We start from the raw sequence: 10,693 nt of genomic DNA on the forward strand, positions 1-10,693 counted from the left end.
ATGACTAATTTAACATTTTCCAAAGCTGCAAAATCACTGATCTACCAGTGGGAGACTCCTGGGCTCAACAGTGTGGCCAAGAAATCCAGCCTCAACATCCACGTAACCTGGTGTTCTTTTGGAGAATAGTTCCTGCAAAGCAGTGCCTGGATAATGATATTTTAAAAATGAATCACTGCATTTGTGACCAAGGGGATGGGGAAGAATAAGGCATAATTTTTAATATTTGTGAATAAAAGAACTTTTGCTATTCAAATGGAAGGAGCTAATAAAAGTGCTACAAGATGATGACTTTGAAATCTGGCACCAAATTTCTCTGTTTGCAGAAATGCATGCCTTACACAATCCCTGTTTATACAGTTCTAGTTTACTTTAGCAAAGGTACCTGTTACATATTTGTTGATGTTCTCTTACCTTGTGTTGTTGATGCTGTTTTGTTTTTACATTAAGAACTCCCGAGGTACAGGGTTCTGTTTCATGTTTCTCATGAAATGCCTATTTAAACATGAAAGTCTGTAAAGAAAGAAAGAAACAGCATGGAAACACACACAGTAGAGGAGCAAAATTTGCCATGTATCAAAATATTATATGTTCCTGACTGGTTTTCAATTGTTTTCATGAAAAACTGATTGGATACAAAGGAATAATTGTAACATGTGTATAAGGCATGACGAATTACACTAAAATTGAGGACCATGAAACCACCACCCAGGATAAGGAATAGAGTGTCCCCTCCCATGCCCACCCCTTTGAGGGCGCCTATGTGCCGCTCCCTAATATTGTGGGGCTTCTCCCTGGAGAAAACCACTACTCTGAATTTTGGTTTATCATCCCCTTGTTTTGCTTTGTAGTCTGGCATATATGTTGATATCTTCAAACAATGTGTAGTTTAGTCTTGAAAGTGTTGAGTTGATATAAATGGAATTGCTGAATTCTTCTGAAACTTGATTTTTTTTTCACTCAGTATTATTTCCTGATGTGTATCCAACGTGATGTGTATTTTATTATTTTTCACTGCTGTATGGTAATTTTACATCATTTATTTTTAAAGAAAATATAAGGAGGAAAGTTGGCTATAAGCATACATCTTCAGTATTTGTTGTTTAAGAGAACTTCTATCTTCGTTTCCATTTTAGTGTTTGGTTCAGCTTTATACTTCCCCTAGAGAAGAAGAATGATATACTGGGTTTTAAATTTTTTTCTAATGTTTTTCATTTATTTTGAGGGGCAGGGAGGGGCAGAGAGAAGGAGAGAGAATACCAAGTTGGCTCCATGCTCTCAGCACAGAGCCCAAGGCAGGGCTTGATCTCACCAACTGTGAGACCATAACCTGAGTGGGAATCGAGTCAGACACTTAACCAACTGAGCCACCCAGGTGCCCCAGAATGATACATTGTTTGTTAATGCTCAAAGGAAACTAGAGATTCTTTTGCTCAACCTTACATAAGGTACCTGTAACTGCCCCCTGACCCCACTCCTGGTAAACAAAGGGATCCATCTAAGGTTACAGAACAGTCAGGTCTCTGGGCATCTAGCTCTCACCTCCTCAAAAGAAAGAAGGGTTCACCCTCTTGCCCTTCTCTTGTACCTTCCCTTTTCTTCAGGAATAATTCATCAAGATACTAAAAAAGAGACTGTGTCCAGACTCACTTCAAAGTGACCACAGGTCTTGATTTTTAGAAAAAAAAATACAAGGACTTGATTTTATAATGTATGTGGATACTCTTAAGTACTTGTTCTGTTTTCTGTCATCTGGAAAACAAGCTCTTGGTGGACTGCAAAATTTTCTTTTCCCATTTTAGCAAAAGAAACTATTGAGAAAAGTAAGTTAAAAAAAAACTTTGTAGCTCTCAAACTTTAGTATGTGCAAGAATCTTCTAGAAATTTAAATTCTGAGGCCACACTCAGAAACACTGATACAGAAGGACTACAGAAGGGTCCAGGAATCTTTGCTTTAACAAGCACCCAGATGATCAACACAGTCATCTAGTAACCTTGAGAAAATATACAAAGAAAGTGAGCTTGTGCGCTGTATTGGATGACAGTTTACTAAGAATACTCTTGGTTCCCATGAACAGAATTAAAAAAAAAATACAGAGGAGGAAAAGGAAATAATAAGAGCAATTAGAAGCTGGATTTCAGCAAATTTATGCAGGGAGGATGGAGAAGAGCAAGAGTGTAAAATCTATTATTTTCTTTTCTTGAATTGAGGTATAATTGACATAAACATCACATTAGTTTCGTGCATACTATGTAACGATTTGATATTTGTATACAGTATGAAATAATCACCACAATAATTCTAGTGAACACTCATAACCACACACGGTTAGGAAATTTTTTCCTGTGATAAAAAATTTTGAGATCTACGCTCTTAGCAACTTTCAAGTTATGCAATAGAGTATTATTAATTATAGTACACATGTTGTACATGACATCCCCACAACTTATTTATTTTAGAAGTGGAAATCTGGCTTTTTTGACCACCTTCAGTCATGCTGCCCACCGCCCACACCACTGCCTCTAGCAACCACCAATCTATACTTACGAGCTCATTTTATTTTTTTGGTTCCACATATAAGGGAGATCATGTGGTATTTTTCTATCTTGTTTCACTGAGCTTAATGACCTCAAATTCCATCCATGTCATTGCAAATGGCAAGATTTCCTTCTTTTGTGCAGCTGAGTAACATTTCATTTTATACATACCACATTTTCTTTATCCATTTATCTGTTGGTGGTGGACACTTAGGCTATTTCCGTGTCTTGGTTCTTATAAAGAATGCTCCAGGGTGGGAGTGGGGGGTGGGGGGAAACTCTTGCAAGTCAGCAGTGTAGGAAGATCCCGAACTCACGGCCTTCTACGGACTCACCAAATCTATAGCTACAGCTCTGAAAAGGATCTGAAAACTAGATGAATTGCTTCTCCACAACAAAGGATAAAAAGACCAAGTCCAGATGGGTAGGAGAGGCGGAGACATGGTCTCACCAACATCCTGGCCCCAGAGTGGCAACCCACAACAGCGAAGGATATCATCAGGCACCCCCACCCCTGGGATCTACATTGGAAACATGAGCGCCCAAAATGTCTGGCTTGGAAAACCAATGGGACTAATGTCCAAAGGACCCAAAATGTAGTAGAAAACGAAGATTCCCCTTTCACTTTTTAATTTTTTTTTTTAAGTTTCTTTATTTACTTTGAGAGAGAGAGAGAGAGGTGGGAGGGGCGGGTGGGCAGAAAGAGAGGGAGAGAGAATCCCAACTAGGCTCCTCACTGTCAACATGGAGCCCGATTTGGGCCTGGGACTTACAACAGTGAGATCATGACCTGAGCTGAAATCAAGAGTTAATGCTTAACAAACTGAGCCACCCAGGCATCCCTAAGATTCACCCTTTAAAGGGCTCAAGTGACATCTCACTTACCTTGAGACCCAGTGAAAAAACAGCAGTTGGAAAAGCACCTAGACTATATGTAGAAGGCATTGGATGGATTGATGATGTACTGATATGGGGATGTGTTTTGTTTTGTCAATGTTTTTCTAAGGAGAATAGCTTGCTTTCTTAGAACTTTCCCTTAAAGACAAATTGAATTATAATAATAGTAACTTTATCTGCTAATTTTTTTCTGTTATAAAATGCTTTCACATTATTACAACCCATGAAACTTACTCTATGCCCAGTCTACATTCTCTTTTACAGAGGAGCAAATTGAGACTCAGTGGAGTTCATCAGAGCTTTCAGTTAGTTAAATACTATACATTTTTAAATTTATATTTAAAATTAAAAATTTTTTAAGCTACACTTTCAGAAATTAAGCATTGTCTCTAATCTGCTTTTACGAGTAATGTTTGAAATCTCTGAGCAATACTTTTTAAAAATTTTTTTTATGTTTATTTATTTTATTTTATTTTTTGAGAGAGAGAGAGAGCTAGCCAGGGAGGGGCAGAGAGAGAGAAGGAGAGAGAAATTCCAAGCAGGTTCAGCGCTGTCAGCACAGACCCGGACGTGGGGTTCGAAGTCACAAAATGTGAGATCAATGTGACCTGAGCCGGATGCTTAACAGACTGGATCACCCAGTCAGTTCAGTCTTTCACTTCTTCTAACATCACGCTATCCACACAGCTGTCTCCTCTGCCTCTGAGTATTTGGCTTTCTTATCCAGTTTACTATGTGATCAGTTCCGGTTTTAAGTTTATGTAGACAAATCATTCACCTGTTATTGACATCATCACTGTACTTAAAGTTCTCTTCAGCAGCCCATTCAGGAAGAGGAGTGTGTATTTAGACAAAGAAAGCGTCTATTTTCTGCCTACAGACAAAGGCCTTACCTTGTTTCCTCTTGCCGAGTTTCACCCATTTCTCTTCACGTGGAAAAGGGGGTCTGTGATGTCCAGGGTTGTTGCCTCGAGCATGTAAACGCCCCCAGATCGAATCCTGCAGGACCAGCGATGGTGGCTGTACTGTAGAAAGATGAGGCAGACCACATTTTCCTGGCTGAGAGTCCCCACTGTTGGAAAGCTGGGTGGGGGGTGCCATGGTTGCTTCTGATGGGATCAAGCTGCCATTTCAAAGCTGAGCTGGCCAAACCTGCTGGCCTCCGAAACCACTTGCTTTGATTGGGGGCAGTTTCTCTGCATTGTTTGGGGACAGAACAGAAGGGCCCCATGCAGGACATCACATCTTTCTCAGTGCTTCTGACCTAGCAGTGGCAGTGCCACTTTTCACTTAGGATCTTTTTGACCAGTCCATCAGCGACCCAGTCTGGACTGTGCACCTCCTCTTGACCTTGGGGGTTAGTGTCACCTGGTGAATCCGAGCCTTCTTGGAGAGGTCATCAGGAATTTTATTCCTCTGTAAATTAGGCTGGAAAGAGGTTGGAAAGAGGAACATGAATAGAAGCATAAATGTGGGGCGCCTGGATGGCTCAGTCAGTTAAGTGTCCGACTCTTGATTTCGGCTCAGGTCGTGATCTCACAGTTTTAAGTTCGAGCCCCACATGGGGCTCTGAGTGTGCAGCTTGCTAGGGATTCTCTCTCCTTCTCTGTCTGGCCCTGCCCCACTCACATGCTCTCTCACTCTCTCTCTCTCTCTCAAAATAAATAACCATTAAAAAAATAAAAGCGTAAATGCTATCAGTTGAAACTAGGATGTATAATTTCTTGTCTAAAAGTAAGTAGTGTGTCCTGCTTTATAAAGAAAATAATGCTCTAATAATTTACTGAAAAAAGGTAGTTTTGTCCATCAAACCATCATTTGAGAATATACAGGGGAAGGTATTATTTTCCAAAACCAAACCAAAGCTAAAACAAATTAAAAACGCAGGAATTGGAGAAAAAAAAACACACATTAGAATCTTAATGTTTGTCCTAAAACAATGAAAAAGGTAGATCTGTGTACATTTTTTTTTAGCTTTAACATGATTTTTAAAAATATTGCATAGGGGCACCTGGGTGGCTCGGTCAGTTAAGCATCTGACTCTTGGTTTCGGCTCAGGTCATGATCCAACCGTTCGTGAGTTTGAGCCCCGCTATCAACACAGAGCCCACTTTGGATCCTCTGTCCCCCTCTCTGCCCCAACCCTGTTTGTTTTGTCTCTTTCTCTCTCTCTCAAATAAATCAATAAAAACTTTTTAAAAAGAGAGAGAAATTGAAAGAAAATCTAATTCCAAAATGCTTACTCAAGGTGCCACCGCGGTATCTGAAATTCACACCAGCAGACAAATCACAACTTTGGAATAATGAAGTATATCTCTAAGTGTGTTCTCCAGGGAGCATTAATAGTCGTTATACTAAGAAAAAAAATGCACACAGACAGATATTTTCACTAATGTTCATAAATGTGGGGAAATCGCAGGTTTAAACGAACAGCTGTCTTTACTATAGAACTTACCTGGGCTTGGAAAAACTACAAAGTCTTATGAATCTCCAATAACGGGCATAAATGGGTAGTTTTTCCAAATGTGATTGGCCATAGGACACCATTTAAAAAAAAAAACAAACAATGTACCTTATTAAACTTTCAGGTTTTTCTAAGACTAGAAAATGCATCTTTCCCAGATGACCCATAAGAGTATGCAAATGTCCTAGCAAGATGGACAACTCATGAACTCATTATCATTCATGAATACTTGAGCATGGCTCCCTACCTCCCCGCCCCCAACCCCATCCAACTCAGGAGCTCCAGGGAACAGAAACTTGCAGCAACAAGGGATTTATTTACGTTTGGGCCTGAAGGAAAGAGAATGAGTGTTACCTAGAGGGGGCTGGCAGGGGTGAGGGCTAGTGTCTGGCAGGTGGACTCAGGTGCAGCACACTAAGAGTTACTATTACCCCTCTCCCAGTGAGGCCAGGGTGCAAGATGTGGAGTCCAGACAACGTGGGAGAATCTCCAAACAGACCAGAATGGAAGCGAACAGGGAAAATGGAGAGACACATTACAGCGACATTTTGTTCGTGGAAATCCTTTGGTTCGGACTACCTTTACCAAGAGAAAAAGTCACGATTTCAATGTCCAGTGGCAGCCAGCCATGATAGCCACCCCTGTTTCAAAGTCTTCCAAATGGAATTCTTTCTGCACTCAAACATAAGGAGCACAGTGGCACTGTGCAAAATGGCAGAGGCCTCCAGCAACACAAAGTTAATGCCCAACATGCAATAATATACCATGACCCTCCAACACTGTGAATGCCAGACGCATTTGAACGCCTCCTTTCTTTTACGGAAAATGGGTTCATGTCACTCTCTTATTAAGTTTATTTATTTATTTATTTATTTATTTATTTATTTATTTATTTTGGGAGAGAGAGAGAGTGCGTGAGAGGGGAAGGGGCGGAGGGAGAGAGAGAGAGAGAGAGAGAGAGAGAGAGAGAGAGAGAATCCCGAGCAGGCTCTGAGCAGGGCTCGATCTGAGGAATCATGAGGTCATGCACGACCTGAGCGGAAATCAAGAGTCTGACCCTCAACTGACGGAGCCTCCCGGGAATCCCCCCATTTCACGTTTTGAAAAATCATCGCTCAAAATCACACACTGTTTGTACGGTTTCACTCATATGTAGAATTTAAGAAACAAAATAAAGGAACAAAGCGGGGAGAAAAAGAGACAAATCAGGAAACAGATTCTTAACTAGAGAGAACACACTGATGGTTACCAGAGGGGAGGTGGGTGGGGGGATGGGTGAAGTAGGTGAGGTACCTAAGTACCTAAGGAGTACATCTGCGATCAGCAACCTGATGGTGTATGGAAGTGTTGAATCACTATATTGTACACCTGAGACAAATACAACACTGTATCCTAACTACACTGGAATAAAATTTTTTAAAAAGAGATATAGAAAAAAAAAAAACAAAAAACAAGGGCATTGGTTAAAAGTGTGTATCTGGAATTGTTAGGGGAAAAAAAAACCCCAATTTTAATTCTGTATTTTGTATGTATTCTTATGCTGAGAGTTTTAGATTCAGCTCCTAGGGATATTACTTTCTACTACAGGAGATATTGATTTCTACTGAAAAGTGAAGTTTCACTCAAGGCTTTGGAATTCATACATAAACACCATTCTTATTTTAAAATTAAAGCGCTCAAACATTTCAAATGATTGGGGATTCGACTGAACCTAAGAGCAACTTTTGTGCGTTGCCTCTCATTAGAGCTGAATATAGTTCGAAGGTGGTGACAGGCGCTCTATTTTGGGAGATGAGCATATCATGTCAGGACCATAATTCAAGGAAGACATGATACATGGGTGGACTGTTACTTTGAACGGTATCGTTTTCCAGCTGAAGGAGAAAGGTGTCTTACCATAGCAAGAGGGTTTTATCTCCTCCTTCCCACTTACAGTCATGTTTTCCACCTTAATCCTCACATTCAATGAAATATTTTTTAAGTGATTTTATTTATTTTGAGAGAGAGAGAGAGAAAGAGAGAGAGAGTGTGTGTGTGTGTGTGTGTGTGTGTGTGTGTGTGTGTGTCTATGAGGGGGAGGGGCAGGGAGAGAGGGAGAGAGAGAATCCAAGCTGTCAGCACAGAACGCGACGAGGGGCTTGATCCCACGAACTGTAAGACGGTGACCTGAGTCAAAATCAAGAGTGAGACACTTAACCGACTGAGCCACTCACACGCCCCCTCAATGTAATATTTTCTTGTGAGGTTTCTGCTGCCCGTCAAAGGGCACAATCTGCCTATTATGTGATGTGCTAAGATGTTTGTACTTTATCAACTGTTAATTAGAGTGACAGCCTAGCAAGCTTTTTCTTTTCTTAAATGTAGCACAGCTCTTGGTGTCTAGGCTTAGGTTAAAAGTGTAGCCTGACATAACCACTCTCCTTTTACACTTACCCCATGTTCTCCGAATGCTGACAGACATATTTTCTATGCTCATAAGTCAGACTGTCCTGTTATCTGAAAGAGGAAAGAAGGCAAGCAAAAAAAATTTAGGGAAATAAACATTTCCATGACTTTCACCCATGCCAGAAGGAAAGTAATAATCCCACCTCTGAGGAGTCTAAGTGATATTTTATTCCTACAGGATTTATTTTAAAATACTGAATTTGCCCCATGTTAAAAAATATGATGTTGTTTTCTATTGCCATAATCAGTGACGTAACAGTAGCTTGTCCTTTTAAATAAATCCCTGATTAATTTCAAAACCTGTATTTTCCACCTTTTTTCCTCTTTACTTTTCTGTCTATCCCCGACCTATTACAAAGTCACCTTCATGTAAGGCTGGTTTAGAATCATGAATCTGAGCCACAGGAATGACTCAGGGCGGGTACATCTGCAAAGTCAGGTGTGAGCAACGAAGACCCAGAATAGGTTTTCATGCAATTCACAGGCAAGAAACAAATCCCGGATGAGGCAAAGGGACTTCTATCCATTCTGTTGATCAAATGGAGGAATTGTACGGCACATTCTCAATAGCACACAGCTGCTTTTTTACATAATTTTTTTTTACATTTATTTATTTTTTGAGAGACACAGAGAGACAGAGCTCAAGCTGGGGAGGGGCAGAGAGAGAAGGAGACACAGAATCCGAAGCAGGATCCAGGATCCGAGCTGTCAGCACAGAACCCGATGCAGAGCTCGAACCCACGAACTATGAGATCATGACCTGAGCTGAAGTCGGACGCTTAACAGAATGAACCCCCTTTTTTTCATTGGCCCCAGGGCTCTTAGTTAGTTATCAAGTTTCTTTCTGTTTAATGACTGGGTCTAGTAGGGAGAGACTGAGCAGAAGGGAGATGGAACCCATCCCATCATGGGACACCATGGAGTTGACCAAGGTCCAGCATGACCTATGACCTGCCTTGGAACTGAGTCCTTCTGGGTGCCTGTCCAAGCATGGGCTCTCCAGATCTGCCCGTCCTACTTCTAGCAGGGAAGCCAGTGAGGCCAGAACGGCCGCCATCAACTTAGCATCCTCCCCACATAACGACCTCACCCCGCACCACACCGATAAAAAGGGGGTCTTTGTGAGAAGTGTCAGTGTCTCACCAGGAAAAGCTTCGGATCTTTGATTTAAGAAGAGGAGTGAGCCTCTTCACCCCAAATCTGCCGAGTACAGAACAGTGTTTCTCACAAATACAGAATTTGCATGTTCTGAACATTATAGGATTTTGAGTATTAATGTTAAAATAGCCTTCTCAATATATACCTAGTGTAGACATTATTCCTTGGGGAATTATAATCTTTTATTACAAGGCTGAGGCCAAGTCAAGTTTACTCATGTGTTGTGGAATTTAACTAGCATCTGTGTGCTTAATTCTATTGTGAAAGAACTTTTATAAGTCACTTCTACCTTATCTGCTATGTCTCGGAGAAGGAGTATCATTAGTTAATTTTCAAGACAAGCTAAATTTGGCAAACTTGTGTTAAGAAATATGGTGTTTGCTGTCAGTTTGCAATCCTGATTTATAACAGTAATACTTTCCCTACTCTTTGGAATCCTGCATCCAGGCTACGGTGTGGTGAAGGTACCTGAAATATTGAAATATTGGATGCCTAGGTATAGAAAAGTGGCTGCCCCTGGGGCAGGGGGAGTGGGGGTGAAAGCAGAGGGTAATTGAGACCAGAGAGGAGTATGCACTGGGTGTCTATGGTATTGGTAATGTTGAATGGTGGGTTCATAGATGTTTATTACAAGGCTTTATAACTTCCATAAGGTTTATTGAATATATTCTTCTCTATCAATTAAAAATGCCATGTGCCTGATATTCTAACAGGACTCTTAAAGCTTCCACACATTTATGCACCTTAGGTTAAAAAAGATAGTTCTGTATTAAAACGACCATGTCATCCTCACATCCTATTACCATGTAAACATCAGAATAATGAAATGCTCTATTTTAAGGGAATTTAAGAAAAAGAATGCCAAGATCAAATATAGATGTTTTCCTATTATATCTGTTACTATTAACACATTCTAACCTTAATCTCACACATATGCCATGATTGTAGAGTGCTTTCTAACTCACTCACTCTGTTTCTCTGAAGTTAAAACCTTTCTCTGGGACTTTAGATTGTTTGAGTTAAAAGCCCTTTTGAGTTTGCTTATTTCTCTGCGGTCGGTGACTTTTTAATTTTTTTTTTTCAATGTTTATTTATTTTTGGGACAGAGAGAGACAGAGCATGAACGGGGGAGGGGCAGAGAGAGAGGGAGACACAGAATCGGAAACAGGCTCCAGGCTCTGAGCCATCAGC

The 10,693-nt window shown here is 40.6% G+C and overlaps 1 long non-coding RNA gene across 1 annotated transcript; it reads right to left on the bottom strand.

Annotated features, from left to right (window-relative positions):
- Nucleotides 1-1,024: 1,024 nt before the first annotated feature.
- LOC123590757 lies at nt 1,025-5,980 on the bottom strand. The gene is made up of 2 exons (XR_006708963.1): nt 5,891-5,980; nt 1,025-1,161 (listed from the first exon to the last, which is right to left on the bottom strand). It is a non-coding gene; the product is annotated as an uncharacterized LOC123590757 (long non-coding RNA).
- Nucleotides 5,981-10,693: the final 4,713 nt, after the last annotated feature.

The sequence above is a fragment of the Leopardus geoffroyi genome, chromosome B4 (assembly GCF_018350155.1).
Source record: "Leopardus geoffroyi isolate Oge1 chromosome B4, O.geoffroyi_Oge1_pat1.0, whole genome shotgun sequence".
In the NCBI taxonomy this organism is placed as follows: Eukaryota; Metazoa; Chordata; class Mammalia; order Carnivora; family Felidae; genus Leopardus; species Leopardus geoffroyi.